We start from the raw sequence: 9,202 nt of genomic DNA, 5'->3' as shown, positions 1-9,202 counted from the left end.
CAGTATTAATTTCTCTTAAGAAAAGACTAAAAGAAAGTGTTAAAAAAAGTAGAATGTGGAAGACAGATGGTTTAAAAAGAAATGCCTTTGAAACCACCTCACCTTAGGACCACCCAAAAGTGGAACAGAAATGGGGCAAAGTACCTGCTGTCTTTATCCCTAAAAGACAAATTGTCAGACAACAAATACAAATTGTCTGACAAACTGTCAGACAACAATAACAAATTTCCAAATGGGAGATCCATTTAAATCAAAATTATTAAAAAAAAAAAAACTCTCAAAGATTTATTATATTGTTCCCACAATAATCAATAGTTTGAATCGAATTTTAATATATTTTAACTAATATATATTTTACTGAAAAAGTTGCAGTTGCATATGACTTGTTTCCCCGTGATGCTTCATTTTCACAACAATCCTATTCCTCTGTTGCAGACAGTGCTGCAAAGTGCTGGGAGTGGCTGCTCTATTTAATTTTGTTACATAGAGTGTGAAATACTTAAACATTCACCTATTTCCTGTGTGAAAACAGAGATGATTTATCCCAGGGGAAGGATATATTAAATAAAAAATTATGAAATTAGACCACATACAACTTTTACATTAAAAGACTTCTGCATTTTAAATGCGATCTGGTAAGTACTATCATTCTTCACTAAATTCTGTCACAAAACATTGATACACTTCAGATTTTTAAGCCGGTAGAATATTTTTCAGCAGATGGAAAAGAGATTATAAAGGACCAAGTGCAAACCTCTATGAGAAAGTGGCAGTTCTAAACATAATTTATGAAGTTTATATGCTTATATGTTATATGGGAGAGCAAAGAACTTACCTGAAATCAGAAAGAACTACATAACCTCATTAGAGCAGTCAGAGGAAAGAAAGACCCCTTACGGTCAACAAGTCAGACTGCCCCCATCTGAGCCCCTCATTCTTAGTGAAAATCAGACCAGCTGAGTTTCATGCTCACATTATTACATAGAAGGGAATTTGGTTTACTGAAAGGATTTATGGGCAAAAACTACTAGAAAAGAGTTATAAAAATGGATTTACAAAAAATTCAGAAAAGCTCCCTGGAAAAAAAGAAAGAAAAAGAAAAAAGAAAGCATTATTTAATAGAAATCACCAGGCTTTCTAGAATCTGGAGATGTGATCTAAATATTGTGCAAGTATCTAAAGGTTGCCATGTATTTAATGTATCTTAAACTTGATGTATATCAGCTTAAAAGCACTGTTGGTTCTAACTCTGTTGATCAAATCTTATTGGACATCATAATTCTGCAGCACTTTGAATACAGCCAAGTCCTCAAACATTTTTATCACCCAATTTCATCAGAACAACATCGCAGTTATCAACTCACTGTTTACAGAAAAAGCTACAAATTTTAGCCCTACAAATACGGTTGTTATCAGCTTGTTTTAATTGTCACTGCATAAGTCTTCTAAAAATTTTAGAACAGATTAGCTGAAAATTCAGGATTTTTCCTAACACCCTCAGATCATCTGAATCAGATGTTGATGAGATCTGAATTCCTGATCAAAAGTCCTGTAAGCAAAATCAGATTTGTAAACACGAAATATCTAAAAGCTTGAAGTATTTCATATTTCATATGGGTCAAGAACATACTCAATCTGAGGATGTTTATAAGCCTACAAAGGAAACAGGGATAAGTTCCTCTGACTTTCAGAAGCATTGGGATACTGGCTCCCACTCTGCTGAAAATCTTCCCAGTATCTCTTATGTTTTTTATCTACATAGCACCCACATAAATACCAAGGGGAGAGAACGGAATGAGAAAGAAATCATTCCTTCCATCCATCAGTGGTTCATCAAAGAAACAAAACAATAGGACAACAGCCCACTCCCCCTCCTCCACTCCCCCCCCCCAGCAGTTATGATACCAACAGCTTTACTGTTTCTTTTCCTTTTTCTAGGCAGGAGATACTGCAGCCTGAGCAGCTGGTTCACATACAGCACAGATGACTACCTCAGACAGCATTTTAAGAAAGTTTCGCCCCTCTTGGTGCACGAGACAAGAGCAAACATTCCTTCAGAGCTCTCCTATATCATCTGCACTGGAAGCTCTCCTCATGCTACCTTAAGGCTGCTCTTAACTAGCGTATAAAACCATCTCTGGAATATATGCACACACTATAAGTTGTGATCATGTTTCCAGGCTCTGGAAATTTCTCCCTGTGATATGACTTTTTGGTATCTTATCCACTTGCCACTACCAGAAATTTTGCCTCTTCTCTATCTTCTTCCCTTCTTCCAGCTTCCCAATATCTCTCTTTTTTTCCCCCAACTGATTTATTCTTTTCTCATGCATTACCAACAGTCATCACAGTGACGGATTTTACTAGCAGTGACTAATACAAGATTTAAACTTTAGCAGATACCACCTACTGCTGAATTATAAAAAGCAAAGGTGTACAGAACAGCAAGTATTCTCTGCCAAAGTTGCAAACAAATATACGGTCTATACAATAAAGAGTAGTCATTTTCCACAGGAAGAAAAATAAAGAGGCTTATAAACACTGGGAAACATGAAGTCTACATTATTCATGTGATGGTAGTGCATTTGATTTTCTGAGAAAAGAGTTAACGTTTTCTGAAGTATCTATTTATATAATATAGTATATCAACAAGCACACTGCCTAAGTGCCTTTATTCAAAGTATTTCTGAAAGAAATTTTTCTGATGTTTTGATTTTTGCCTATCGTGCACACATCATGATAAAGCAGCTGAGGGGCAAATTGCTTCCTCCCACCAACGGTCACTGTGCTCAGAAATCAGTAGAAATCACGAGCTGTTTTGTGAAGTTTGGGAATGCACCCCACACGAGAGGATCAAGGACATTCTATTTTCTCTCCTCACACCATATGCTCTCTAATAATTCCAGTGAATCAAAAAGAAATCTTTTAGTGAAGACAATTTCTTACTTACTTCAGCCTTTTCTTTCCTTATGTTCCCATGCAGGGAACTGTGAAAATTCTTAGGAACAAGACCTCTATTAGGCAGGAGTTAAGCCTATGCTTACATCTTACTGATTCAATGGAATTTTAACACAAGTTTAATTAAGTATCAAGTCCATTCTGTCAATGGATGGAATCACAGAGGACCACGTAACAGTGTCAGCGTGGTCTCCAGACTGACAGCTCTGTTATATAGCAACATCATGTCTCACATAAGCATCACTGTAATAGTAAGAGTATTTACAAATCAATGTTCTTGACCATATTATGATAATTGTATCATGCTTTCATCCTTTGACTCCTATAGTTATGAAATCCTTTCCAGTATCCAATAATGGAGGAAGCAGCAGTTTGTTAATCAAGGAGAATATAACTGATGTAGCTTTAGTCTTAGTTTCGATTACTTTTCAATGGAGATGATACGGGGAACAAAATCTCCACTGAATATACAGAGGCAATTCTCTCTCTGAAGACAATATTGATGCTAAGTATTAATACACAAACACATCCACTTGCGTCACCTAAGGCTTTGACTCATGACTTTAGAAGTGCAGGTAAGCAATCATTGCTTCTGATTCCCCGTATTTCCCCAAAATTCACCCATGATTTGTTTGAGAAAACAGCTAAACGGTATTAAATGAATTCATATGTTTATTTGCTCTCTCTAAATAGCTTTCCAACATTTAAAATCAGGAATCAACATTAATGATGATTTAACACAAGATGTATTTAACACAAGACTGTGTACTGGTCTTGAAAACAAAGATTTAACTGCACTCTGGAGTAAGGTTTATTTTGTTACTATTTCTTCCCACTTTAATTGAATTAAATGACAACAAAAAAAGTAACCAAATTATGAAGACCACCAGCACTGTGAAAAAAAGAAAATGTCTCCCAGGGTTTTCAGTTCTCTCCCATCCCTGTTCTGGAGTCCAGATGTAAAAGCCCAGTGGAATCAAAAACATTTTTGGAGGGACGAGAGAAAGTTTTGATGCTACTGCTATAGCCTTGTTTTATCCAAACCAGACAATTGCCTTTCTTCATGAAGATTAACAAATCCCAAACTCAACAATTAAAGAAAATATTAATCCCATCTTTTATGTGTTATTACTGAACATTTTTTAAAGTAAGCCTGCTAAAGAAGAATAAATGCTCTGCATCTTCTTAGCACTTACAAGCATAGAAAGCTTTGCAATAGGCCTTCTTAGCTGGCAGTAAAACATGCAGTGTTCTACATGTAGCATCTCTTCTGAAGTCCTTCTTGTCAGGTGTGTGAGTAGATTTTTTAAATATGTATTTTTTTTGCGCTTATGTATTGAGCAAGCTCATATCGATTTTCTGCAGCAATACCAGGTGCAGGCTGCAGAGGAACATTCCCATATCCTTTGCAGCTACACCTGGAAGACGGTGTTCAACAAAGTGATGACAAGGCTGGTCAGCGAGGTGATGATAAAAGTCTAAAAATAGCTTAAGAGATTGAACTCCAAAGAGAAAGACACATTGTCTTAAGGTGGTCTGAACAGGCCAAGATCTCCTGGCACCAAGAGCTAGGCATAAGCTGCTGAATAAGAGCGCATACACAGATGAGCACCCACGATGTAGCTTGTCAGTGCTTGGCCCCATGTACTCCCGAGGCATATAATGAATTAACTACCATACTACAGTTATTCTGGAAAATTTCCAAGCCTAGTTAAACCCTTGGGCTGCTACATTAGCGCCCTAAATTCAGCAGTCCCTCAACAAGAGCCACACATTTAGGGTATTTAAGCAGCACTGGTCAAAGCCCTAGAAACAAACCTGCTAAGAGAGAATGGACACTGAGCCTGACAGATCTGTCATACCTCTGCTTTCTGTGGCTCTGGGAAATATGCATGTGGGATTTGAGAAAGGTCTTTTTAATAAGGGTTAATTGGAGAAGTATGTCACACATGACTGAGTACCGTTTCAAATTACTGCTCACGCTGGCATAACTAAATCAGGCACATGACAGTACACCAAAATAAGGAATACTCAATTTTCTGCCCTTTTATTTAATAGTTTTGTTTTTCTCAAAATGTCATAATATCAGCAATTACACGTACTTATCGAATTCTGTTGCTTTGTACAGAATACTTTGATTATATCATGATAAATAAAATATTATATTGTAATATTCCCAAGAGATTAAATAATTTAAAAAAAAATAGTTTCTATTGCCACACTAGTGGCAATACTAGTATAGATCTTGGGACTGCTGGATTTATTTGTCTAGCTTGTGGGATGCAAATGCTCAAGTTAGATGATTCTAAAACAATCCTTTCCATGCTTAAAAACCTAGAAAAGAGAAAATAACTACCTTTTAGCCAGCCAGAGTAATTCCCATAAAATTATTGCACAGTCTGTCTCACTCTAAAGTCTCTATCCCTGAACCTAACCTGGAGAAAGTCTCTTCAGTTTCCCTGCACTGCCCAAGTCAACTACAAGCATTTCCTGATATACCGAAGATGGGCAGAAAAAGGAAAAATGTCGACTTGAGAAAAGCACAGCTTCCAATCCCCACCCACCAGCTTCAGTCAAAGGGATGACTTCAGTCCCTTTCTTAACTAATCCTGTCACTGTAAAATCCTACAGTCATTCTTCCACACATAAAGGGAAAACGGACTCACTAGGAGGACCTAGACTCTTTCAGCTTGAACTGTTAACCAATGGTGGAAATGCAAGAACGCTGAAGTTGTGCCTTCAGAGCCAATAGAGTGGATTTGTGTGTCCCACATGACTGTGTTTCCCCTGTCTTTCACATGGGCAGTATTTAGTTCAATTCAGAACTGCAGATAGTATAGCGTGCAGAGCAGCAATGGGATGTCTGAGCACAAGTGGCTGACTTCCAGGCGACTTCAAGAAACACATTTGCACATTTCTCTTGAATTAAATTGGAATTCTGCACCCTTGACATCCTCCTACTTTCCTGGTGTCTGTGGAAAGAAACAGCGACCTGCACAGCACAACAAAACTGTGAGTACGGGTCTATTTCTTTTTATTTTTAGCCTGAAAAGCAAATCTCTTAAAACTGTCAAAATGCTTTGTGCACCAAATAGAGGGTTACTTTTTTGAATGAGATGAACAAGTATGAAAACTGTTATTCAAATTCAGAAATATTTCTTGCATGCTTCAATAAAAGAGAAAGAGTTCTCCTCCAGGGTAGTGCCTGCATGCATGCTGCATGCCACACTGCTTCCTGACATAGTCAGCATGCTGCTTTGTTCATAAAGAAAAACAAAGACAAAAAGCCCTACACACGTACGTTGTTCACTTTTATTTGTACTCTGTGTCTAATCATGCCTGATCTGTCCCCAAGGGGAAAAAATAAAAGCAAACTTTAACTCCGCCAGCAAGGGCAACCCAGACTTTGCATTCATCTGACAGTTATTATAATTAGCTATGAAAGACAGCAAAGACACTTTGGGGCAAATAGCTCTTACATTTGGAACAATGAAGTCGAGCAAGGTTCCCATCCCACCCCTTCCACGGGGGGAGGGGGAGAGCGGGCGGCTGGGGGGAGAGCAGGGCGGATTATGGCTGTACTGAGAAAACACTGCCATGCAATATCTGGACTCGCTCAGCCTGAGGAGAGGCTTTTTGATAAGCAACTTTAACTGCCTCTCCATTGCAACTGGCAGTCGCACGGGTTCCCGGCAGGCGGGGAAGGGAGTGGGGCTCTGCACAGCACAGCACTGGGAGGGCGGGTGGAGGGGGCACTGGGGCCGAAGGGGGCAGAAAGAAGAGAATATTCCTAGTAAGAGGCACTGCAATCGCTTCCCAGATCTCCTTAAGCCCAAGTTGCTTTCTGGGCAAGATTTATGAGAGTTCTCAAACAGAAGCAACAGACAAAGCAGAGCTTTTTCCTTCTCTGGGAAAGAAATCAAACCCAAATGATAACTGCAGAACAAGAAGCACCGATTTGTATTTCTTTCCAAATATTCATGAGATTTTTAATAAGATCTTTCCCCTGCCTACTCCCCCCAGACCCCTGCAAAAGTTAGATCCTGAAAACTACATTCAGAGGGGAAAAAGCAAAGACAATAGAAATCTGACTCGGTCGTGGCTGCGCTGGATCTCCAGTTAAGCATGCAGTGAAAACAGTTCCTAAGTGAAAGAGGAGCAGACTTCTTTTTAAAAAAAAATTTAAGTGCAATAAGGAGAAATTGTTGAAAGACTCCAGACGCTACTAATTATGGCTTAAATAAATCTTCCTGGACAGATGTTTGCTTGCTCCCACTGTGGGGAAAGGAACGTTAAAAGAAGCGTTTTTCAAAAAAAAAAGAGGATCTTGAGGTGAATTTTTAACATAAGATTTTTTTTTAAAATACACCATATTATTCTTTGTCTGCCCTCCTATCTCCCCTCCCCCACCGCCGCCCACCGCGCAGACACCTGAAGGCTAGACATAATGATCAACAGAGCTGCGCTGCCTCGCTGGAGCCCAGCCAGGTTTTTTTCCCCTCTACAATCAAGGAGCCTGCACGCAACGCACGGCGAGCCTGCTGCTCTGCTATGTGCACGTCAGGAGGAGTCTGAGACGGGCCGCAGGGAGATTTGAGGCAAACACAGCCCTTTTCTCCCTACGTTAACCTCGTTCAGTTTTGACTTCACTGTAATTCTCAAATAAAAGAAGTAACTCCATAAATATATATGCATGCTATTGTACAAAACATGTGCTTATGTGCACACACTTTCCACTCTGCATAGCTACAGCCCCCACTATTTCTGATTTTATGGTTGTTTCTACTCCAGCTTTACAGTCACTGCAGTTTTTATGCTAAGTTTATGCATTGCACAATTACCGTGCAGCTCTAATCTATCACATTAAGATATTCTGTACGTATACAATACCCTGGATAAAGGTAAACAGTGTAGAGCCCTATATCTGAAAGGCAGTAATACTGAAACACTTTAGCATTTGCTTTCAGAGAGATTAGCAGGATCTCCAAGACCATTTTGTGGCAGTATCAGTCAGTCAGAGGCTTTACGGGCAGGCTTGTCTGCAGATGGAGGGAGGGAAGCATGGCTGGGGCTGCTCTGCTCATTCCCGCAGCCAGCCCGGCCCCGCCACAGCCCTTCTACTGCCGGCTGGCCCAGGGCCACCACGTAAGAGCAGGGCTTGGGCATGCACTGCTCCCAAAATAGTCGCCCTCTGTCTGGTGTGGCTATGGGTGGGGTTAGCAGACACCCAGGGGCAAGGCAGACTGAAGGCAGTTTTTGCCATTTCGTTTTTAAGTATACGCTGTGTGGACCTATTTTCTCCAAGTTCTTTGGATTGTGTCGCCTTCTGGTACAAATTATGGTATGGTACAAATTTCAGTATGGACTTTGTGTGAACAGAACTGAAGATATGTCTTTATACATGTGTGCTTCTAATTTACTCCCTGGAAAGTCTTAAACTATACTTCAGCCACCCTAACAGGTATCTTGCTAGAAGGATAAGACTCGGGGATTTTGTAGGTATTTTCTTTAGTGCTACTAATAAACACAAATAACATAGGGACCCAATATTGATAGCCCAGATATTTAATCTTTACAAAAACTTACTTAGCAGCAGAGATGTACAAACAAAAGGTTGCATCTAGAGACAACACTATTCTACAGGCAGGGTAAAGATTCCAGAAAAGAGATTTCAAAGAAAGAAAGAAAATGAACTGAGAGCTACAGTCACATTTGCATTGCTGTATTTTTTAAAACAAGGAATTAAACACTTATCTGATGGAACATTTTACATACGTTGTACGTAATATCAGTGGCTGATTCAACACAATGGTTATGTAAGTACATGCTTACAAAATGCATGTCTATATATATAAGTTTGGTAGTATTAATATGCTACTTTCCTTTCTACTTTTTTTTTTTTCTATTTTTTCTGGCATGTTATGCTTGAAAATTTGTCATGTTTTACAAATGAATTTCAGAATAATGACTGCAGCTACATTTTGAAGTGCTGATTTTTATTTTCTTAAGTGGTAATGACAATAAGCAATCATATTTTTATCCATTTCCTAAAGGCTGAAATCCAACAAAAATCAATTCCCAGAAATTTCAGAAGATTTATATACTACTTTATATTCAAATGAATATTTCAACTGTCAATGTTTGTAATGTGTGTCAATGCAAAACTAATGGCTAATCACATAAAAGTTGAGCATTAAACCTGAGCATATGAATGCAGGACCCTCAAATCCATATTTAGTGCATT

At 38.9% G+C, this 9,202-nt stretch overlaps 1 long non-coding RNA gene across 1 annotated transcript in view; it reads left to right on the top strand.

The window, feature by feature from the left end:
* Nucleotides 1-5,610: 5,610 nt before the first annotated feature.
* Nucleotides 5,611-9,202, top strand: part of LOC104912308 — a 40,049-nt gene continuing 36,457 nt past the window's right edge. Inside the window, exon 1 of the long non-coding RNA XR_004160750.1 lies at nucleotides 5,611-5,970. This is a non-coding gene — a long non-coding RNA (uncharacterized LOC104912308). The remainder of the gene's footprint in view (nucleotides 5,971-9,202) is intronic.

This window comes from Meleagris gallopavo, chromosome 10, assembly GCF_000146605.3.
Source record: "Meleagris gallopavo isolate NT-WF06-2002-E0010 breed Aviagen turkey brand Nicholas breeding stock chromosome 10, Turkey_5.1, whole genome shotgun sequence".
NCBI classification, from domain to species: Eukaryota; Metazoa; Chordata; class Aves; order Galliformes; family Phasianidae; genus Meleagris; species Meleagris gallopavo.
Note: the sequence above shows the minus strand (reverse complement) of the source record. Positions and strands in the feature narration are given on the sequence as shown.